The sequence below is a fragment of the Crocodylus siamensis genome, chromosome 9 (assembly GCF_052110815.1).
Source record: "Crocodylus siamensis isolate JL-2025a chromosome 9, ASM5211081v1, whole genome shotgun sequence".
Taxonomy (NCBI): domain Eukaryota; kingdom Metazoa; phylum Chordata; order Crocodylia; family Crocodylidae; genus Crocodylus; species Crocodylus siamensis.
In genome coordinates this window covers 49198091-49222368 of record NC_143403.1, presented here as the reverse complement: position 1 = coordinate 49222368, position 24278 = coordinate 49198091, and the positions used below count along the sequence as shown (strand labels likewise).

The 24278-nt window shown below is 43.7% G+C and overlaps 1 protein-coding gene across 9 annotated transcripts in view; it reads left to right on the top strand.

The window, feature by feature from the left end:
- Positions 1-4860: 4860 nt before the first annotated feature.
- MTMR3 (myotubularin related protein 3) overlaps positions 4861-24278 on the top strand; it is a 191318-nt gene continuing 171900 nt past the window's right edge. For 8 of the 9 annotated variants that reach the window (XM_090062190.1, XM_090062189.1, XM_090062186.1 and 5 more), the window contains exon 1: positions 4861-4994. The gene's annotated coding sequence lies outside the window, so the exon portion shown is untranslated. Of the gene's footprint in view, positions 4995-5866; positions 6006-24278 lie in introns of those variants that run through there. The other variant, XM_090062183.1, reaches the window with a different exon arrangement.

The following is a 24278-nucleotide window of genomic DNA, read 5'->3' as shown; positions in this document are numbered from 1 at the left end:
CACTCCCTTGCAGGTGCCTGTTGCTCTCTCTCCCTTCCTCACAGCCCTAATATCAGAGAAAAATGAGAATGATAAATCCAATTTATCACTATACCAAATGTCATCTCCATTCTCCTGTGCAGAGTGGTATACCCTAGTACCTCTGCAGCAAATAACATTATCTTCCTTCTCATGCCATGTGTACAGTGTAGTTTTAAAAATCATTTACTGTTATTATAATTGCTGTTGGATATAAACTTAAGTGTCTTGTTTTTCCTCTTCTTATCTGTATTTTTTAAGTGTTCCTCTGAAAGTATAGAAGTGACCTTCAGATCACATTTGCATTCTCAACCGTTCCAGGCAATGGTTTCTTGTTGGAAGACTTTTTAAACTTTCTTTCAAATATTTACTGTCCCTGACCAAATGTGCTAACCTATAAAGCAATGTGTATGCCTTGCTGTTTAAAGGCCAAAATATTTCTATATTTTGTTTACTTTGCTGCTTCTAAAACCAATATAAATTGGTGACAAATATAGTCTTATGGATGATCTATGGGTGTTTTATAGTTACTACATTTGAGTCATGGTTCATTTGGGTGCAGGAAAACAGAAGCACGTTAGATTTTCTCCAGAGGGATGACATGACCTACGCTTACTGAAAAATAGATGTGCATAAAAATAAATAAAATTGCTCTGTTGTATTAACAAACAAATACCACTTTTAGGCAGGAATAACTGAAATCTATTGCAAAAAGCTTAGTTTAAGCAACTTCCGGATATTCTATCATTTCCTGTAATCCAAGCCCTAGTATTGTCCTATGTGCTTTTCTTTCATGTCGTGGCAGAGTTTCAGCATTTATCTCCTGCTGTATATATTTTTCCGATTAATCTTGTTTAATTTTTCACCTAGAATTCTGTTTTATTTATTGGCCTTTCTTTTGTCTTATGCTATCCCATTGGCATCCTGTGACCCTTGCTTCATTGGCTAAGAGACTATATGCTGCTTGGGTGGCTGCGACTATGTCTGTTGATGGCACCAGGCCACATGTGTTCCAATAGCTAAGCTGAGTATCAGAAGAGCAAAGTAAAAGCTAGGAGGCTGCTTGTTTTTCTCAGCTGCTGCACTAGGACTGCGCCAAGGAAGTATGGAAAAAAACATGCATTTCTCTTAAGGAGATTCCCATGACTTGACTTCAAATTACAGAAGGATATTTGCACTGCAGAGGCCACAGTAGATCTAGGCACAACCCAGTGCTCCTATGTCCTGCTTCTGACTCCGCTTTCAGATTAATTCATTGTCCAATTAATCTATTGGTAGATGCAGCACTATCTCCTGGAAAGGGTTCTGTGACAGTATATTGTTCTCATCTTCAGTATAGGGACAATGGAAAGAAAATCTTAAACTGATTTAGATTCTCTACTGAAAAGCAAGGTTAATGAACATGAACTGGCATCAGCTGGAGATGTTAAACTCCCAGGAGTCAGGCAGTTGCTTATAAAAGGAGGAAGGGGAAGCATGAGTGAATTACTTGGTTGGTGGGTGTAGTTGGAAAATCTAGCAGTTGCTCTGATGCAGGCAGAAGGGTTTTTATGAAATAACAGTCTTGGTTTACTTTGGTTCTGAGAAAAGTTAATCTGGAGTTTCCTTGTCTAAGTCTTGAACCAAAGATAATTAGGAAAGTTCTTGTTTTCCTCTAAATTGTAAAGAAAAGGGGATTGGGGACCTGACTTATCTTGACTTCTTTTCTTCCCCTTAGACAGAAAGGGATTTGGATCCTGGAAGGGGTGAGTTTTGAAGAAGTTACCATGTGGCTGAAGAGGCTGCTTTGCTTTATATCATTCCTTGGTTGACCTGAGATCTTGGCTGAAGGACTGCTTGTCCACCAATTCAAAGGACCACATTAAGGAATGGGAATTGTGAACAGTCTTTATGGGGGTTCAGGAGTTGTGGGGTAGTCTACAGATCCTTTACTTGTAGCTAATGTAAATCTGGGTTTAAGTTGCCTGAAAGCCAGTACTACCTGTTTTCTTTATTCTGTATCATGCTCTAATTAGTGGGTCTTTGTTTGCTTCTTAATACATCAGTACCCCTGTTTATAAAAACCACCGACACATAATATCCTTGTTTGAAGCCTTTCTGTAGCCTGGAGAAACAGAACTGAGCTTTGGGAACGGAATTTCCTTCCTCATCCTAGTGCAAAACCACAGTACTGTGGGGGGAAGTCCTTGTTTTGACTACTCCCTTTACAGCAGTCAAGGAGAATGCAGGCACTTCTATACTCTTGCCAGTAAAAGTTGCTGGACCAAGAACATTGAACTGAAAAGAGATGAGGGATATTACTGTAAATGCTGACTAGCACCAATCTATTGGTGGCCTAGTACTCTTTCCCCCCACCCCAGCTACTATAGTGTCTTCTGGAAAATTGGGCAGCTGTTGTTCAGATATATACACAGCTACAACATGCCCTATATACTTCCAAGTTTTGTTTAATGTTTTTAATCATTCAGATTATATTACAATCTGTTAGTTGTAATTAATATGATGGATATATTATTGCTATCATGGTATTATTATACTTCAAGCATGTATCTGGGTACACTTTCACCAAGATTTTTCTCTAATCTGAAAAGCACTTGAGCTGTGTACACATACTCTCACTTTTTTTTCATTTATAAAGTAGATTTTACACTATTGTAGTCTAACTTCATAAGGGTAAACATTCATTTCAAGTGGAAGAAGTTGGTTAACTTGCTCTGCTTTTATGGTCACAATTGTTTTGGAGATGGGATTCAGGATCCCAGAAGAACTTGCAGACCCTGTTTAGTTGTGAGAAGTGCTAGACAATATTAGGAGCTGTCAGTGTTTTTGGGTTTGTTGCAGATCAAAATCATCCTTATTCCTTTGATCATCCTTTCTGACTCAAACTTGCTTGCCTTGGGCTTGCAGTGGCTGTGCTGTCAGGTAATTCTTCATTATTTGGTTCTCCAAATGTAAAAAAGTCCTCTTTTGTCATGTTGTCAGGAAGTGGAACTTCATTCAGGGGATTGTCAGATTATATTCCATATCTTTGTTTTGTTCTTACTTATACCACAGCAAAACTACTTTTCTTGACCTGGTTAGAAATTGATTTCAGCTTTGTTTCATCACACCTCAACAATGGCAGAGCTCAAGCTGATAGATTTTTAAACTGTCTGAACTTGAGCCTCAGGGCCAATGTTGAGATGGCTCTGTGCATGTGTGGAAAATAATCCTCTAACAAGTAGTATGTCTTCTGGCTCTGGGTACTAAGCTGATGATTCTGCTTGTCCATCTACTGACTAAATGTGTCACCTCATTCAGGCTTTTGCTAAACTGTCATTAATCAAGGGGAAGCTTAGGAATGTCCTTTGGCAAGCACCTAGGGCATTTTGACTTCTGATCATGAACAGTGGGAGTTTCTCGCTCCCATTTTAGCACGGATAACCACTATTACCATGTCCTCTGGAAGCTGTCCCACATTCTGTTCCCTCAATGGGTGCATATTTTGTCAGAAGGTCTTTTTAGATGAAGTCCTGTTTTGTCAGCACTGTAGATGTTAGCTGAGGAAGACTCCAAGAATGTGAAGAAGTCTTTCACTCCTATTTTTTTTCCACTTGCATGCACATCTATTTTCCCCACCCAGTGACATTAGCTTACACAATGGAAGAAATGTTTTCAGTCATCACAAGCCTTATAGTCCAACTGAAGTGGCAAGCTGAAGTGTCTTTTTTTTTTTTTTTTTTTCCCCCCACCTTTAAGGTCTGGAGAGCACTGTTCTCTGTGCCTTCTTGTTGAACAACACAGAGAACCTCAGTGGTGTTGCCTCTTGTCCTTCATGCTTGCATTTTACGACAGCTCTTCATTAATCCATCTTCACAGTCAGAAATTTATTCCTCCATTTCCGGATTCTGCATATAACTGACCTGAGTGACTCCCACTGGACTGCAGTTGATTTTGTTTAAGTTCTTGTAGTTTAACACTCTCTGATTTATCTTTTCCTGCAAGGTGAGAGGGGGGCTTCTTTGGCATTTTTGTTTGGGGGGGGGGGGGTTGTGGTGTTTTTTGTCTTGTTGGTGTCCCCCCCACCAAGTTGGAGAGTGAAAAGGAGGGATGCTACTATAAGGCCTGAAAGAAGGAAAGCCTAAAATATAATGCATCAACATATCACAGCACTGCATAGGCCTTGTACAACTGTTGCACGAGTGTCAGTTCTTCTGCTGTTGTTAGGTGGATAATAAATATTAAAGGAAACGCTGGTAAACTGCTATTGCACTTACAAGGGGCTGCTGTGTTTCCTGACGACTGTTTGTAGCTGTTGTACTTGGCGCTGCACAAACCCACGTGCCTTTCTGTGGGCAGGCTCAAGCGGGGGTGTCCAACCTCTGGCCCGCTGCCAAATGCGGTTGGTGGAGCCTTGGCATCTTGTGAGCTGTGAAACGCGGTGGTGGGGGAGCAGTGGCAGTTAATCCCGCCACCTCTCCCCCTGCTAAATCCCCAAGCGCGCTGCGGCGGGTTAGAGCTGGGCCATGCCCCGTCCTTCTGCAGGCGGCTGGGCAGCTACCCCCACGGCTGAGGTCAGGCCATGCCTCCTCCCCCGGCGCAGGGCGGGGGGAACCGAGGCTGGGGCTTGGGCTGGCCTGCGCCTCGAGGCCGGCGAGGCCCAGGCGGTGGCTCCAGCGGCTGTGGCTGCAGCGGCGGCAGCAGCAGCAGCAGCAGCAGCACGAGACGCCGGCCCCGGCCAGCTCAGGGCGACGGGTGGGGCCGGGCCAGAACAATGGGGGCGGGGCCAGGGGCGGGGGGATGGACCAAGCCGCGGGTGGGCGTTGCCCGGCCCCGCCCCGCCCCTCGCGCCGGCCCCGCCCCCCCGTGCTGCGCGCCGCGGCCGCCATGTTGTTGTGGTCGTGAGAGGCGGCGGCGGCGGTGGAGCTTAGCGACCCCGACCCGACCCCGCCCCGGGCAGGAAGCTGCGCCGGGCCCGCGCCATGCCCCGCCGCACGGTAAGGACACCGCAGCCGCCTTGAGCTCCTCGGGCCGAGAGCCGCGGCCCAGACACGCCCCCGGCCCGCGTCAGTCCCGGCCCGGGGACCGTCTGCCCATAGTAGCTGCGGGCGGGGGCAGGGAGCTGCTGCTGTTTGCCCCCTGTCCCGGCTTTGGAGGGAGGCTGCTGCTGCCTCCGCGGCACATTGGCCCGTAGCTTTGGGCCGGCCTTGTCGCTGTTCCCCTGGGCTGCTTCTGCCTCCCGTGACAGCCCCTGCCCGGGAGAGGGGCCGGGCCCCAGGGTGGCAGCCGGCTTTCCCCTTGGCTTCCGATGGCCGTGCCCCCTTCCCCACGTGCAGAAGCAAAGTGATGGGCAGGATCCCCCTCCTCCAGGCCGGGGCTGTTCGTGCTCCGATGGGCAGGGAGCCTGGCGGGCCCTGCTTTGTCCCTTTGTGCCTCGGGCTTGAATAGTCTTTCGCCCTGTTCTCCATCTAGTCCTGGATTGTTTCTCTGCCTCGGGTCGGAAACGATCAAGCTTTTCTTGGCTGTTGGGGGTGGGCGCTTGGTTGCATCCCCCTCTTCTCTCCCAGACAGATGCGTTCCTGTCATCTGGAGGGAATCTGAGCAGGCCGTTGTCAGCCCTCCACGAAGAGCCTGAACTTCCTTCTCCCTCCACCCCTCTCCTGCTGCATGCAGAGTTTAAGCTTCCCCCTATATCTGAGGTCCCTTTTTCTCATCCTCTCTCTGTAGGGGACCTGGGCTTTCCCTCTCTCCTGGAACAGACCCATCCTATATGTTTTTGCTTCCTCTGTGAGGAAAGTCGGTGTACCCCTCGCAGGGCAAAACCCAGTATTTGTGAAAGGAATCTGACTTCTGTCTGCTTTCAGACAGACATCGTTCTTGATAAGGAGATTTTTGGGCCCTTTACTCCCATTGGGACAAGATATACCCACCTCTCACCCTCTTGTGTGATAAATCTGACTGCATCTTTCCCCTCTGTTCCCTTGTTTGATGAGATGCGCCCACAGGTGGTAAGTACTGAGGCTGAACCAAGAGTGAGCAGCTCACCTGGTGTAGTGGGAAGTGTGGCAGAACTTGGTCTTATGCTGATGGAGGGATGTTTGATGGGACTGGCTGGGCATCAACAAGTACAGGAAAGTGAGGAAGGGACTGCCGAACTCTCCCATGGAGGGCTTTGGTGAGGCGTCATGGTGGACTACTTGATACTAAAGGGGAAATGTTTTGTACTGTAGAGTTTTAGATATGGGATAGAGTAGTGGTTTTCAAATTGTTTTAATTTGCAGACCCCTAAAAACTTAAAATGGTAGTATGGATCCTTTTGAATTGTAAGCTTGATTGTTCATAATCATACATTTGATCATAGTCATCTTTTGCGGACCCCTTAGATATACTCTGCAGACCATGGGTTAAAAACCAGTGGAATAAAGTTGTGCCATGTTATAGGCTGCTGCTAAGGTAAATGCTGGATTACTCTGGGATTTGGAAGGACAGTGTTCTACTTGGGGAAGTGGAGGGGTTCCTTCCCAATTGATTCTTTGCTGCAGATGGTGACATTTTGGGAGAAGCAACGAAGAGAGAGGCAGGCAAGGAGAGTGTTGCTTTCATTACCTGTCCAAATACAGAAAATGTGGTGAATTGTAAGCACTAAGCCTGACATTGCACTGAGATATTTTAGTCTTTCGCATCATCTCTGGTTTTGTTTTCTGAAATCAGAGTGTACTTGTATTCTTCCTTGGGAGGGGATGGAGAAGGAACTCATTGGTCTTCAGTTTTTTTTTAGAAAGTGTTAGTTTGTTACCCATTCTGGGGTTTGCTTAGGGAGGCATTTGGCTATGTATTTCCTCGTCCTCAGTGGAATAAGTACTTGAATATTAGCTTCTTTCTGTGAAGAACCTAATTATTTGCTCTCAAGTATTGGTGTGTGTATTCCTTCCTAGAACATACTGCTAGTGCACATTTCTTACTGCTTTAAAGATTCAGTGTCAAGTGGCATTATGTACACTATACATGTAACATGTACCATGGAAAAAAGCATGAAGAATAAAAGTTCTATTTATGGTGACTGGAGATAAAGGCAGCTGGAGGGAAGCTTGTCACTTGAGTTCTAAAATGACAGTTCTTTATTGGGAAAGATGGACATCTCCAGGTTGCTGAAGGTAGAGGATACAATACCATTTTATCAGAGAATCAGAAGTCTTATTCAGCTTACATGTTAGAAGGTGCTGAACAGGCATCTTGCCAAGATTCTAAGGAGACTGGAAAGAACAGCACCATATGGGGCTTTGCTAGGTCATTGGTGTAGAAGGAGCAGTACCCTGGTATAGAGCTCATAGAGCAGGGTCTTGCCAAGTTATTAGGAGTGGGTAATTGAAATCAGTAAGAGCTGTGCAGTTTAATATGGAGGGACAAGATGGAGCTCTATGAAACTGTTAAATGTTAAAATCATTTGGCTGTCTGCAGAGCAGCGGAAGAAGAAAGCAAAGGTGAAGAGGGATGAAATGAAGATCCCAAGGTTTTTAGAGCAAAAAAGCGGACAGTGTCTTAAACATTTGGGAATATATAATTGGGTATGAACAAGGGACATTGAAAGCCTCTTCCTTGTTGCTTTAAGCTACTGAGCTATCTTCCAATGCATGCAGCTCCAACTGGTATAATATTACTTCTTAATACAAGAGGTATTTATTTAAGACCAAACTAAAATCTCTTAATTTGAATTGCATGCATTTTAATTTTCCTAAATAGAGGTAGTTGAGTTAATACATTAATTTGAATAGCCTTATTGATATGTTTTGCAATAAGTGTATGTAGTGAAGAAATCTATAATATACATATTTAGAATTCTAATTTGACACAATTCTCATACTTGGCTAGCTAGTTAGTTTGCTTAGGTATATATGGAGTTTGAAGCTAATAACTTTAGAAAACTGTAGCTTAGTTTGAGAGAATTTGGCTATAGCTTTAGATTAATGGTGCTGCATTATGACTAGTACACAGGGAAGCAGCTGGAAAATGTTGCACTGAGAGGGTGTGCTTTTCTTATAATCTGTTGCATAGTGAAATCAAATACTGTATATCAAGAATTAGCTTTTTGAACCTAGAAAACTGCTAGTAGGTTGAGGGGTTTGCCTAACAGACCCAAGGGAGAGTTTAATGCTAATTCGAGCATTTTAAAAGTGCACTTGGCAATATAAAGCTTTTCAGTCCTCAATTTTGGGAGGAGGGGCTTTAAACTCTAACTAGGATTAAAATATCCCTTGGAATTCAGTCTGAGTGTATCGCCGTGCAAGTCTTGAGTCTTCAAACCAGTATGTGCTTAAAATTCTGGTGAAGAGCGATAAAGTATAACTGAAAACGCTTTTCAACAACACTGTCCTTAACCTTTTATGTAGCACTTGGTAAAGTGTTGAGAGTAATTTTTATGTCCCCTACTTATGAGTAGCAAATATTTGGCTTCAGGGGAGTGTGTTTGGGGGAGGTAGGGGTATGGGAGGTAGAGACTGGCTTGGCTAACACATAATGCAGAAGTGGAAGAGACCATGCATTGGGTAGGGAGGTTCTAGAGTAGGACTGTCCAGCTGCTGGCTCCTGGGTTGTGTGCAACTGATGAAGGGTTGAACCGCAGCCCATGGGCTCTTCCTTCCCTCTAGTTCCTGCATTGTGGCTGCTTCTGCTACAGCCTCTGGGCTCTTCCTCCCCCGTTTGCCTTGTGCTTCCTGTTTCTGCCCCTGGGGCAGGATGGCAAGTCCTGGGGAGCCTGGAACTCTAGGATTCAAGTGGCCCTACATGGTGGGGGAGACTGCATGGCTGCAGGAGCTCAAGGCAGCTTGTGTAGTGGGGAAGGGAGTGCTAGGTAGGGGAGGTGCTGGGCTTGTTGTGGGGTAGGAGCATGGAGAAGACTTCATGGTGGTGGGAGAGCTGACATAGGTGGTAGGAGCCTGTGATGCAGTGGGAGCTCAAGGTAGTATGCCTTAGCGGGGGGAGGATGTTGGGGCAGGAAAGGAGTGTAGGGGATCCTGCATGTGTGAGTTTGGGGGCAACGAAGAGGGCCTGACTCAGGAGTCTGCAAACTATGGTCTGAGGCAGATGTGGACCCTGGCTGCTAAGAAGTTGGATAGCCCTGTTCTAAAAGAAAGCAACTCCTGCCTTCCTGCTTATAGCTTAGGGCTAGGAAGTCTTAATGTTGTATCTACTGGCCAGAAGCTGAGATGGAAGAGTTTACTATGCCTGACCTCCACCTGGAATCGGTTGAAAACTCTTGGCATCTGTTACCTTGGCTTCTAGGAGAAGCTTGAAGGTTGAGAGAGACCCTTGTACCACTACCCTGATCCAGGGCTACCTTACACCTTCTCTCTCACTAGCTATTGTTTTAGTCCTCCAGGTATGGAGAAGAAGAAATGGTGAGTATTTTGTAGCTTTGAATTTGGAGTAAACATTTTGGAAGCTACAGGCTAAGAAAAGAGGAGGGCTAAGATTTTTCTATAATATTAATCAGTTTTGTTGCTCTGTTCCCTTTGTTTGTCATTTGACTGACCTTTTTGCTATTCCAAAACAGATGTTTTCCTTTCTTTTTCATTCTTTTAAAAGCTTCATTAACCTGCAACTATATAAAATCAAATAAATGGTTGAACTGTATGTTTTATTGCATGAATTCTTCATTAAATATAAGTTTTTAAAATCTCTGACCTATTGAATTTGAAGCTCAGTAATGGCAGATGGCTTGGCCCGTGAATTTGGCAATGGTAGGTGTCAGGCTGTTAACTGGAATTATGCTCTGTACATCCCACTTGAGCATTTTTTTTTCAAAATGAAATATATCCTTGGATACTACTACCGAGGATCAGCATGTCGTATAAACAAATCTGTTTTGTCAGACGTACACAATGTTAACTAGGTTCGCCACCATGTACAGCCTGATCTTTTTGGCACTCTGGTAGTTTATGAAGGACCAGAAACATGTATATATGCTTCAGTGAAATTTACTATCCAGTCTTTAGGTTTGTAAAGGAAGGCTTTCAGCATATGAATTAGGGACCCACAAAATTGTGAATTTGGTGATATGCATGGAAACCACAAATTTTGTAGGTGCCCTGTAAAAAAACCTGGGCCTTGCAAAACCCCCGTGGAAAAAAGACCAGCAAGTGAGGGTGGGGGGAAGGAAGGAGGGAGAAGGGCGGTAAAAACAGAGGCAGGAAGCCCTGACATCCTGAAGTGTGCACGGACGGAGGGAGGGGGATTTTTGTGGCAGAGCACTGTTGGGAGGGGGCGAGGGTCATGCCTCTGAGGAGCCCCAGAAGTCCCACTCCTCCCCAGAGACTGACAGATGACCATCTGTTAATCTCTGGGGAGGGGCAAGACTTCTGGGGTCCACCAGCCAGTTGGATATGGCGGGGGGGAGGGCACTGTGCTCTGCCGTGAAAATGGAAACTGGCATGACACTTGGACTGTGAAATCAAGGGACAGCCCTCGCAAATTAGGTAGGTCCCTACACATAAGGCACTTAGTGTGTGGACTCCTTCAAACGGTCTATAATAAGATTCTTGTCTTGCAGTCAAATTCTGTTTTATAGGAATTTTTAGAAAAGGATGGGGAAACAGAAACAAAGTTATTGGTTGTTTAATTTCTAACTGCCCTTGTCTATACCACTACATTATTAAATTCAGACTGTCATGTAATTTGAAGAAAATAAAGAAATGCTGATGGTGCCTAGTCCTTCTTTGAAGGCCTTCTTTGAAGACCTAGATTTTAATGGAAGTAAAAAGGTTTTAGTGTTTTTTTGTGCGTGTTTGCAGCATATGGGATGTGTTTAGTCTTTTTAGATATAGAAAAGAGGAAAGTAAACCAAATAATAACTGTGTTTTATTCCTTTTACGGGTACTTTTTCAAGTGGCTGAAGGCATGGGGCAATGTCTGTCTGTCTGTCATGCCTCTTAAAAGAAATCTGTTGTGCAGTCACTTCAAACTCATTTGGTCCCTGCAGGACAGATCCAGGGTCTCTTGGATCTGGACTCACCTCTGGCAGGGTCAGCAGCAGAGACATTAACTCTCTGAGTGCTGGACTTGACAATGGAGTGGCTCTGTCTCCCAGGGGGAGATGGTACCACAATCACTCATCCCATGGGTCAAATCCAGAGGCAGATCTTTGGGACTGGGGGAAGCTCTGCATGCCGTATCCAGCGTGTGCGTTGTCTGTTTGACACCCCGATGTTGTGGAATAGTAAAAGCCGTTATGGGCAGTATTTAACATCTTGATTGATAATTAAGTGATGCTGTTACAGGGCAGAAACCAGCATTGTTAACTAGTTTAACTTTGTACTTCAAAAATGTAATTATTCTTACATATAAAGAAGTATAGCATTGATCCTATTTTGTAAAGTGAAAGTCTTTAGTTTAGTTCCTTTATACCTTTCCAGATACTTTTGGATAGTTATAAAGTCAAGGGACCAACCTGAAATAGAATTTTTTTTTCAGGTTTGTCTGCCAAATTTTATACCCCACATAAATTATTTTGGTTGCCTTGCAATGTTTCTAGTGTTCATTATAATATGACAGTATATTTTAATATATTTAAAGCTTAACATATGAAGACAGTCTGCCCAGTATACCATTTTTAGATTTAGAATCATAAACTTGTCAACTAATTTTTTTCAAGTCATGTAGGTGGCATTGCCTTCCTTCCTATTTCGTTTATATTTTCTCCATATTTGCTTGCAAGTTAATTGCTAGCAAATGCAAAACACCATTGTGTTGCTGTTTCTGTGAAGAAGGACTCTAGTCTTTGGACCTGAACTTTAGTGTGCGCCTTTTTATTAAATGAAAATCATCCTATTAATATTTTATCACCAATCTGAAGTGACAGTGAAAAAAACAAACAAACCATGCTTCTCTAGTTCTGGATGATTTGGGGTCCTCATGGAGACAGACTTGAGGATGGAGATGGCTTTGTTCTGTATACCAATTTGTCACAGATAAATATTGTCTAAAATCAGTTGATGATTAACTTTTTAAATGGTAGGAAGTAGCTTCACTGTCTTCATATTTTTGCGAAGGGTTTTATTAGTCTCCAGGACTCTTCTTTTCCCACTAATATTATTGGGTAAATTAATGTTTAATATATATGAACTTGTCAGGTGAACACTTCACTAGTTTATTATGTGGCCAAATTTAACTTTTTCCTATTTATCTATCAAAATTTAAATATATATTTTTAAACACCTTCCTAAATGTCTTCCCCTGGTAGAGGTTTTTTAAATTTCTTATTTATTTTTATCCTTTTTTTTTTTAATTTTTAGGGATGTAATGGTTTATTGAACTGTAAGTATATGGTTTGTCTCTGAATTGTAATGCTTCAAGCAGTGAACAGTGTTCATCTTTTAACTGTTAAAGGAAAAGCTACTAGGGTCTTGAAGAAATGTCATCAAGTGTTTAACTAGCTACATTCATAAGTTGTTGTGTATGGTTTAACTTTGTTAACAACCTGTTATGTATCAGAGTGCTTGCACTTCTTTCTAACAGTTTTTGATAAATTTGTAAACATCGTAGAGCATCAACTGAAAGGTTTTAGAGAATTTTACTTCATTTTTATTGGACACTTGTACTAATTTTTCTAAATAGTAAACTAAATACATGGATGTACACCCCATTAAAATTCTTTCCATTTACTGCTGTGTATAATTAGTAGCATCCCTCTCTTCCTTTTTTTCCTATAATTTAGTTCACAATTAAATGTATTAAGAGTTAAAGCTACACTTATTTTATTCTAGTTCAACCAGACCAGAATCCCATTATGTTAAACCAGGGCTATTCATTTTCTAAATCCATCTATCCATGGGAATGTGTCTATCTTGTCCTTATTTATCTTTCCACATCTTCCTCCTGCTTTGGCATTGTTGGGATAAAAGATACCACCCTAAAAATCCTTGTTTATGGCATAATTTCTGGACCATCATGGCTGCAAGGTCACTCTTACACTACTTTTATTTAAGGTATTCCTTTTATACTCCAACAGGCCACATTACATTCGTTTTGGAAAGAAGTAAGACTATTCTGTTTCTTCCTTGTATGTAGGAACGATATGGGTTGGATTTCCCTTCCCAGATTGCTAAAAGCAGTTTCTTTAGAACAGTATTTCTTAACCCTTTTGGAGTCAAGGCACTCCTTCATAATTCTTCTGGATTGAGTGGCACACCATTTAAAAAAAAATGATATTGTGTGTGCGTGTGTGTGTGTGTGTGCGCGCGCCTTCTTATACAAGGGCTGGGGAATCATCCAGGCAGGGGCAAGCCTGAGCTTGGCTTATCTGCCTAAATGATCTGCTTACCTCCTCACACCTTGTGGCACCCTTCGAAGAACCTGGTGGCACTACTGAGTAGGTTATTTGATATAATTTTCCAAACCACCATTCAATGGTTGAGAAAAGAGGGGGTGGGGGTTGAAGGTTTCTATATGGCACACTTGATTCTTCCTCCAGTGTGTGAGCAGCCCTCATCTAGGTGAGAATGTGGGTCTTAAATTCCTTCCCAGAGCTCCCAGTGGCTTGCAAGTTGTGAGCTGAGCTGTGGCAGAACTACATTTTTATTGAGCAGTTTTCTGGCCTATCCTGCTTTCTCTTTTCTTGGGATTCTGAAGGGCTTTACAAAGTATTATTCACCCATGATTCCCTTTTCCCACCCCATTAAGGCATGGGCCACCAGAAACTTGTGGGGGGAGGGGCAGTTTATGGTTTGGATCTGGCCTGGGGTGCAAGGTGAGGTTTGACACCTGTGATCAGGGGGTGCTTAACCTCTGGTCCCAAGGCTCCCACTGGGTTGGGAATATTGGCAGTGGGGGAGTAGTGGCAATTAATACTGCCACCTTCCCCCAGTGCCAAATCCCCAAGCCCCATGTGACGGGTCCGACTGGGGTGAGGGAGGGGAGTGGGGCCAAACCCCAAATGGCAGGGGAGGGAACAGTGGGAATAGGTCTGGGGGTGGGGCAGACAAGGTTTCGTCCCATCCCCCCTGTCATTCTTGATGGGCAACTTGCTAGTTCATAGAGAAGTTTTCTGGTAGTTCTTTCCTCTGAATCTGCTTGATATTCAGGACTTGGAGTTAGGCATGGAACTGTCCTCACTTCACTTTCAGAAATGGATCATGGCAAGAAAGCAACTACCTCACTTCTTTTTGATCCTTGTAGCAGCAGCAATATCTAGCATTGTGTTTCCCTAACAACTGTCTGTTTACTACATTACAATTTACAGGTTTCATAGTTAGTAGGGTTGGAAGAGACCTGAGCAGATCATCAAGTCTGACCCCCTGCCATGGCAGGAAAGAGTACTGGGATCAAATGACCCCAGCAAGGTGATTGTCGAGCCTTGTCTTAAAGACCCCCGGGGTAGGAGCCAGCACCACTTCCCTTGGAAGTTGGTTCCAGATCCTAGCTGCCCTGACAGTGAAGTAGTGCCTCCTGATGTCTAATCTGAATTTAACCTCTGCCAGCTTGTGACCGTTCTAGTCACTCCTTGTAGTGCTCAGGGAAACGGGGACTCCCCCAATGCCTGCTGGTCCCCTCTGACTAGTTTGTAACAGGCCACTAGATCCCCCCTCAGCCTTCTCTTGTGGAGGCTGAACAGTTTCAGGTCCCATAGCCTCTCCTTGTAGGGCTTGCCCTGCTGCCCCCTGATTGTGCGAGTGGCCCTCCTCTGGACCCTCTCCATGTTGTCCACATCCCTCCTGAAGTGCGGCGCCCAGAACTGGACGCAGTACTCCAGCTGTGGCCTGACCAGTGCTGTATAGAGGGGGAGTATCACCTCCTTGGACATGCTTGAGATGCATCTGTGGATGCATGATAAGGTGCGGTTGGCCTTCCTGACTGCCTCCCCACACTGCCAGCCCATGTTCATCTTGGCATCAGTGATGACTCCAAGATCGTTTTCTGCCTCTGCACTGACGAGAAGGGAGTTCCCCAGCCTGTAGGTATGGTGCTGGTTCTTCCTCTTCAAGTGCATCACCTTGCACTTGTCTGTGTTGAATCCCATCCTATTCTCATCCGCCCACCCCTGTAACCTGTCTAGGTCTGATTGTAGCCTATTCCTTCCTTCTAGCATGCCCATATCCCCCCACATCTTAGTGGCATCAGCAAATTTGAACAGGGTGCTTTTTACCCCCTCGTCCAAGTGACTGATGAAGACGTTGAACAGTGCGGGCCCGAGGACCAAGCCCTGTGGAACCCCCTTGCCCACATCTCTCCAAGTCGAAAATGACCCATCCACCACCGCTCTGGGTGCGGCCCTCCAGCCAGTTAGCGGCCCATTTGATTGTGTAGGTGTCGACACCACAGACCCCCAGTTTTTTAATGCGAACGGGGTGAGAGACGGTGTCAAAGGCCTTCCGAAAGTCCAGAAAGACTATGTTCACTGCTACCCCTGCATCTAAGGATTTGGTGACCTGGTCGTAGAAGTTTGTTTATATCTCTACTCTCACTGAAACTTGTGACAGAGATAGAACTGGGATATCATGAAGATCTGCTGACTAACTATGATGGATGGTTTAAGAAATTTGATTAAGAACATGGTTGTTGTCTTCATTCAGATAGTTAACGCTATTTTATTAGGACCAAATAGAACATGCTAATCTGTGCTTATTTTGGGTGCGTGGTGGTGGTGGTTTTGAAAAACGTTAGATTTGCTGCTGTACTTAAAAAGCTGAGAATATTCAAAAAAATCCTGCATATTGTATCAAGCAAAGAAGACTAACCCAAGGTACTTATAGGGAGGCAAGAGGATTCTCTTACATGAGAATGGATTGCTCCAGTGTGGAAGGTACTGGGTTTATTTGGATTTATTGGATCTCAAAGGCAGCTTTGCCAAGATTTTTATCCCTTGACTTTTGTCAGTTGAAAAAAGAATCTTTAAGCAGAATCTTTTTCTTGTTCTCTTGATTTAAATCATCAGTCTCCAACAGCAGAAGTAAATGTTCTTCTAGCTTGGAGGCTAACAGCAAATTCCTTTACTTAAGCCATTCCTGCCTTCTTTTTCTGCTGCTCACCAGTTTCTAATGGCTTTGAAAGTCTGATGTGAGGAATCATGAGACTGAGGCTATTGCCTATTTGTAAACTTCTCTGTAATGATGGTATTCATAGAACTGGACACTTTTTTTCTACCTTTTTGCCATTTGGTGCAAAAGTTAATATTTAATTCAAAGAATTTAAAATAGCAATGAGCTTGGAAACTGCTTATGCTTACTGGTTCAAGTGCTGTCACTTGGCTAGCCTGTCTCAGTACATTGTATTTGGGAAGATAGAGAAGGAGACAAATAGCCTGCAGTAGTAGTGGAACAGGTTATTAGGGATTACTTGGGGGAAGCTATATCCTTTCAGGCTGGATGGGATGCAGCCTAGAGTACTGAAGAAATTGGCTGAAGTCCTTTTTTTCATGTCCCTGTGATGAGGTATTTAGCAGAACTTACAGACTTACTGGAATCTGACAGGCCATGTTGAGAGTGCTTTTGCTGCGGCCTCAAACTTGTAACCTCTGGGTTGTCAGCTGTGCACCCTGGTGTCCATGCCACCCCAACCTCCATTGGCTGAAGTGATTTCAGAGCTATCAGCTATGCTGTTTGAGAACTCATGGACATTGTGTGAGGTTCTAGATGATTGGAAAAGGTCAAATAGAGTGCATATCTTTTAAGAAAAGGAAGAAAGAGGATCTAGGGAATTACAAACCAGTCAGCTTGACCTTGATACCTGGGAATATCATGGAGCGGGTCCTCAAGGAATCTATTGTGAAGTACTTGGAGGAAAACAAAGTGATAAGGAACAGCAAGCATGGATTCACCAAGAGTAGGTAATGCCTGACCAACCTGATTTCTTTCTTGGTTAAAGTGACAGACTTTGTGAATGAGGGGGGAGAGGATGCGAGATTTTAGTAAGGCTTTTGACACTGTCTCCCACAACATTCTCATTGACAAACTAAGGAAATACAGTACTTTCATGTAGTCTGCAAGGTGAATACCTGATTGGTTGGATCCTCATGTTCAATGAGTAGTCATCAATGCCTCAGTGTATGTTTGGGAGGAGCTCTCCATTTGGGTTCCCCAGGGGTCTGCCTGAGTCCAGTATTATTTAATATCCTCATTCATTATTTGAGTGATGGGATTGGGGGCATGCTTGGCTAAATTGTGGACAGCACCAAATTGTGGGGGAGTTGCAGATGCTCTAGAGGGCAGAGCTAGGGTCTAGATTGACTTGAATAGACTGGAAAAAAAAGTCCACAGTCAACAAGATGAGATTCAGCAAGGCCAAGTGTAAAGTCCTGCACTTGGGACAGAATATCTGTATGTCCAAATACAGATTAGGGCAGGGGTTGTCAACTGGGGGTACTTGGAAAAGGGCAAGGAGGCATGGGCTGGCAGGTGGGATTGGAGCGCCACCACTCATCACCCTGCGTTGCCTCCTTCCAGGAGGAGGGCTGGGGTGTGCTGAGGGCAGTAGCTCCCCTCTGTGGGCCTCACAGGTGCTAGCTGGATGTGGCAGTGGGCGGGGAGCTTGCACATGGCAGCTACCATCCACCACTCTGAACTGCTGTGTGCAAGTCCCCCTGCTCCGTGTCTGGCTGCTGCCGCCACTGCTCCCCCCCCTCCCCCACCCCCTGAGCTGTGCCAGAACACTCTTTAAAAAAGATTGAAAACCCTTGGGTTAGGTAATGATTGCCTAGAAAAGCAGAACAGATAAAGACCTGGGATCAGGGGAGTGTAAGAGCAGATCATAAGATGAATTTGAGCAAACAGCATGCTCCAGTATGCTCTTTTCAGGGTGGTGTTTTTTTGGGTGGGGGGGATTGGGTTTGTTTTTTTTTTTTGGTGGTTTGCTTGTTTTTACAACAGCATGCTGGGTCCTTTTGGTAGTATCACTTAAAAACTGAAGGAAGCTTAATCTTCTGCTCTATTCAGCAGTGGTGAGGCCTTACCGGGAGTGCTCTGTCTAGGTTTGGGTCCCACATTTCTAGAAGGATGTGGACAGATTGGTTAGAATCCAAAGCAGAGTAGCAACAATGCTTAGGAGGCTGGAAAGCATGACTTGTGAGAGAAGCTGGAAGAGCTAGGGTTGTTGTAGTTTGGAGAAAAGAAAACTGAGGGGGAATTTGATAAGTCTTCAGACACCTGAAGGGAGATTACAAAGAGGATGGAGGTGAGCTTTCCTGTGTGGCTGTAGGGGACAGGACTAGGACCAATGGCCTGAAGTTGCAGAAAAGGAATTCTAGGTTGGAGATTAGGAGGAACTTTTTGACTGAGTGTGGTTGAGCATCAAAACAGACTACCTACAGAAATTGTGGAATCTCCATTCTTGGATGTTTTCAAGAGCAGGTTAGAGAGATGCTTGACTGGGGTGGTTTCATCAGGGATCATGCTGCATTGAACAGGGGATAGGACTAGATGACCTTGTGAGGTTCCTTCTAACTCTGCTTTTTTGTGATCCTGTTTAAAATATTTTGTTTTACATTCACTGTATGTGGAGGTGAAAGTAAATATTCGTTTACCCGTATTGAATTTTAATTAGCATTGAACTAGTGCTGCAGAACTTTTTACTTTCTTTTAGTATCCCATAAAACAATTTAAAATAGTCTTGTACTTCCTTAGGAGTAAATAGATCTACTAAATTTACTGTTTTGATGTAATGCTGAGGTGTCAAGCTCATATATTTTGGAGGGCCACATTCCTTGCTTTTCAGATGCCTGCACACCTCAGCCCAGTTCTTGCGCTGGCACAGTGGGCAGAAGCTCTGTCATCAACAGTGAGGCTTCACATGACAGCACCTAGCAGCCTGACCCAGGATGGACACAGAGAGAGAGAGTGAGAGGGTTTGTGTATGAGAGAGACCCTGTATCAGTGTCCAGAGGTGATGGACAGTTTCTATGGCAGCAACCTGTGCTCCAGCAGCGCTGTGCCAGTGCCCCATCACCATGGCCAGAGCCTTAACTCTGGCTGTGGTTGCTAGGTTTCCTGCAGCAGCAGACAGTCTCCTGGTGAGAGCTAGGGCCCTGGCAATGTGAGCAGCACCATGGACAGAAACTCTGCCCCCATGGTCACAGATAGGGTTCTGGTGGAGGTGGAAGAGTTTCTGATGGCACACAGAACCCTGGCTTTTGCCAAAGCTTGGCCAGCTCCACTAGCACTGAGGGGTAGAAGCCCCTCCAGTGCAGCCAGAGCCTGGGCTTCCCATGGCAGCTAGCACCCTGGCAAGAGCTGGGTACGGACCCTCCACGTAACACTGAATGGTAAGAGCCCGCATCCTAGTGAGAGTTGGAGCCCTGGTTGCCCCAGTAGCACTATGGGGAAACCCTGCTACTGTGGCCAGACCCTTAGTTCTGGCTGCAGTGGTGAGGCTTCCTGTGGTAGCAGCCAGTGTCCTAACTTTCACTGGGATATGGGCAGTACCAGCAGCACCACAGGCAAAAATCCTGCCACTGCAACCATAACTGGTAGGATCATTTTACTTAATAAATAGTCATCAATGGCTCAAAGTCTAGTTGGGAGGAGGAATCAGGTGGGGTTCCCCAAGGGTCTGTCCTGGGTCCAGTATTGTTCAGCATCCTTATTAATGATTTGGATCAAGGATGCTCAGCCCTTGGGCTCCAGGCCAGGTCTGGCCTCCAGTGCTGTCATCTGGCCCATGGGGCTCGTCATGGATCTGTGATAGCCCTGTGGGCCATGGCCCTGCACACTAGTTTGGGCATGCCAGGTAGCATGGGGCCTGATTTTCTCTTGCCATGTAGGGCCTGGGCAGAGGTGGCACAAAGCCTGGTATGGACTAGGGACTAGTCCTGCACCATTTGTCTGGGTCATGGAGCCAAAACCTGTATCATCACTGATTTTTTTGGATGATAAGAATAAGTGAACACTTAGCAAATTTGCAGGCCACACCAAGTTGGGTGGCAGGGCTTCCCATGGAGGTAGTCAGTGCTCCAGTGAAAGTTAGGATATGAGCAGCTCTAGGGATGTAAATACCAATTTAAAAAAATCCACGTAACCGGTTATAATTACAGTGGTTAAATGATTAATCAGTATGGTAGCAATGTAGGGGGAAGGTGGGGGGTAGTGCCTAATAGCTAGGGTCTGCGGACCCTGGTGCAACAGCTTGCAGCCTCCCTGTGCCTGCCGTGAGCATCTTGGGCTCTGGCAGGGAGGCTGCAAGTGGTGCCATGGAGCCTATTTTCCCCCCCGCCTCCTTTCTTCCTCCTGCCTGCCCTGCCACCTTCCAGTTCCTGCTGCAGCACTGTGTGGCTTCCCTACCTCTCCCCTTTCAGACTGCCCTTCCCCATGCTAAGTGGTAACTGGCAAGCTGTGACTGGTTGTTACTGGGCTTATCAGTTAAACGATTAAATTGTTTGACAATTCGCATCCCCAGGCAGCTCTAGTGAGACTGCAGTCAGAAGTCCTCCCACCATGGCCAGAACGTGCCAAACCAGGTCTTTGCCCCTACCTTTGGCTGTGGTGGCAGGGATCCTTCCCATGGTGGTGCTTGGTACAGTTTTCCCTAGGGTGCTAGCTACTGCAATGGGAAGCTCCAATGCAACAGCCAGAACCAGGGAAATGGCCCACTGTCAGATCTAGCCTATATGTTTGATGCCCCTGATGCAATGATTAGAAAGACAAACTGTCTCAAACTTCTTAGCATGTTTTAGTTTCTGCTTAATTGTGTGATGGAATTCTGATCTGGTATGAGTCTGTAAGCAAATAGTAGTATATTTGGGGAAAGTTCAAATTCCTAATTTTCCTAGTCACCACTGCAGTTCATGCTGCTGGTGATAGGAATTTGCTGTGAACGAGGCATTATATTCTGGTTGGTTAGCCATTATAATTAAATTATCTTCTTTGTCTATATGCAGTGAACCTTTCTTCTTTGACTAACTCCCACAGGAAGATAATGTACACTTGCATTTTGGAAGAGTCCTAGTGCATCTTATTTTGGGTGAGGTAAGGGTAAGGCAGACTTCAGAAGGTCATTCTTGTCTGCTACTAACATTCTTTTATTTATCTATTTATTTGGTTTGTGTGTTATAGTTTAGGCATAGGTTATGCTAAGATATAGAGTACAGTAATTTGTTGGGGAGGGGTGGATTGGAATTTCTGTTTAATCCCTTCAGACCTGAGTTTGAAAATCATATGATTAGGAATTGTTTAGTTCACATGGTGCTGCAGAGTATCCCTTCTTGGCAATATAGTAAATCAAAACTGAAAAGAAAAAAAATCATGAATGTTTTCATTCTGGGAAATGCATGCATTTAAGTTTATAACTCATTCTCTTACCTAATCAGGTTGCTCTTAAAAACTTTTATCTTTATATGATCATGTCTGACGCTAACTTCTGTAGGATAGCAAGATCAGAGAAGATGTTCTTTATGCGTTTGTATAAATATCTACATAGGATTTAGAATGGAAGCCTAACTGAAGACTGTTTCGGCTTATGAACCACAAATGTTCTTCTTTGCTTCACTGTTCTGAAAATTCTTTCTTTAAAACAGGAGGGAGACTTGCCAGGTGAAACTAAAGATTTTATAAAACCAAGCAGAAAAGAGTAATAAATTCTACTATGAATCATAATAAGTTTGGGCACATGCGCAGGTGTCACTGAGAGCACAACATTTATCTGTCTCTGGGTTTGGAGTTGTAACAGAAGTAAGAGTAAGAAATATGGGTGAAATCATGGCCTTATTAGTTGGTGGGAAAATTCTCATTGTCTTCAGTGGGATTAGGATTTACTTTTAGGCAGTTTTTGGTATACCTGTAATTGGTATTTAAGATTTTGTCCTCATGGGGAAGCTTATTGGCACAGCTTTTACCATTGTATTTAAACAGCTACAATTCCCTATGTGCCTGCTTATTCCAGAGTTGGTGTCCACATGGGAAGCTTATGGGTCTGTCTGCATAGCACTGTGATTTTTTTTTAATTATATTTATATTGTGCTCTATCCAAAAGGCTCAGCAATTATGTTGATAAATTTCCTTGTGCGCAAACCTGTTTCTGAAATGAGCAGAACCGTAAATACTCCCAAGGAACAAGTTTGCTTTGTAGAAGCTGCCATATTTATATAGTTAGATGATGGAATGCAACAGCACTCCAGATCCCTCTAATTAAAGCAGTCCTCTTTTTTTTTTTTCTTTTATTCCTCTTGCTTCAGTTTTGACATGCATTTAGTGCCTTGAACTAAATGCTTTCTGTTCTCTGAAAAATTTACATCTTAGTTTTCAAACGGTGCAAAAAAGTTGGGATCAACGTTTGGCCAGAGTACCTGCTAACATGTTTGAATTCAAGTGAGAGGGAGGAAAGACATCAGAATGCAATGATTAAAAAGGTTTTTAAAAATGATCCAGTGATACTAAATTCGTTCGGTATTATACAATTAATACTGAATGCTCTAGATATGCTACAGATCAATTTGCTGTGGTATAGCATTTTACTAACTCCAGTGATTTGCAAGATAAAAGATACTTACTCTGTACTCTCCCAGTCTAGTGGAGCTGCTGGCGGAGAACTTGGGACACCAAATCTGAAGGTGATGTAACTTCTCTTACAACACCTTCAGTAGCTGATTCCTCCCTGGAATTATTTGGAGCATGCATTGGAGCTGAGGGTTTTTTGCATTTTTGGGGCTTTTTTTCCTTTTCAGTATAATTAAGAAAAATACAGACATAGGTTCAGTAGCTCTTCTATTCAGTGGTGTGACAGTACTTTACTCTTTCCCTTCAAAGGCTATTCTTCCTTTCCAAGTCAATTACTTGGATCAATTGAAGATGTTTCAATCGCTTTAGTTATTCAAAACTCCCTCTAATGTATTAACTGTGTAGATAACTCCTTTTTTTTCCCCCTGTGATCAGTTTGGAAGGTTTATAATGGGGAACTGTCCATCAGTTTATAAATTGGTTAAGACATTGTCTTCCTTCATCCATTCACCAAAAAAAGGCACCATTCCAAGCTGGCTCTTAATTACTCTGTCACAATTCGACTTGAAGTTGACCCTGAAATTCCTGTCTGGTAGGACACATACCAGCTGAGATGGTAGTTAGGTTCATTATATTGCTGTCTTCATCTGTTTAAGGTTCAGAGAGAGAGAATGCTCAAACTGAATTTTAAAAAAAAAAGTTTCTTTATTGCCCCTTTAACCTTCTAAGTCTTTTTCTGGGGTAATGAAGATTCAGGGAAATAAGATTTTTTTTTTTTAAATTTTAACTTTGCTCAGCTTGATTTAATGTTTTATTTTTCTGCCTTTAAGAGCACAGTTTGCTGACATTTCAGCACTTAAAACTAAAAACAAAGATTGAAAATTAACATGTAGTGGTGATGGAGCATGGATGGAAGTTCCTTTATTGGTAGGCATGTTAGCAGTGTTTGTCCTCAGGATGAAAGTAAATGTGTACCTGGAACTTTCATTTGTGGTAGTACTTAAACTGGCCTACTTTTTGTCACTAAATTTGCAGCTTTATAGTTCAGTAGGATATTTATCTGCATCTCATGAGTATTTTGGCATGATTAAAGTAGGTCATTGTTTTGAGTAGCTTTAGAAATTTGAACTTCTGTAAGAACTAGTATACATACCTGTTTATACAGATCGAATGATTTCTGAAAGTATGCTATTTTAGACCAAAATAACTGTACTGGTACCATTCATAGAGTTAATGTAACTACGTAGTATAAAGATGCCATATACCATAATATTTATTTCCTACCTGTTTTGGAATAGCTTTTTAAAAAAAGAAGGCATCTTGGGTCAGATCCAGAATAGCTTAAGAATGGTGACACTAAATAAGTGTTCATGTGCATAAATTAAGTGCTTGGTTCCAGAGTGGGATACATAAAGACAAGTTAGGTGGCACAGCGTTCCTTGTCCAATAAACAGGGAGAGTTATAAGCCTCATGTTGGTGTTGAGTGATGTGAAGGCACCTAAGCCAGTCGGTAGGAAAATGATGCATATTACCATCAACTTCAGATATTGGTCTGAAATTGGGACTGAACAACAGCGAGTATGTAGTTGGTGGGTCAGTTCACACAAAACATTTATCCTAAAGTGCTGGAACATTGTCCACCAGCTCAAAGAATCAGTTTACTACTTTTGTATAAAAATGTGAAGCAGAGGTACTATGAATCATAGTACTTAGGGTTGGAAGAGACCTAAACAGATCATCAGGTCCAATACCCTGGCCCAGGCAGGAACGAGTGCCGGGATCATATCACCCCAGCCAAATATCTGTCCAGCCTCTTGAAGACCCCCAAGGTAGGAGAGAATACGACCTCCCTTGGGAGTCTATTTCAG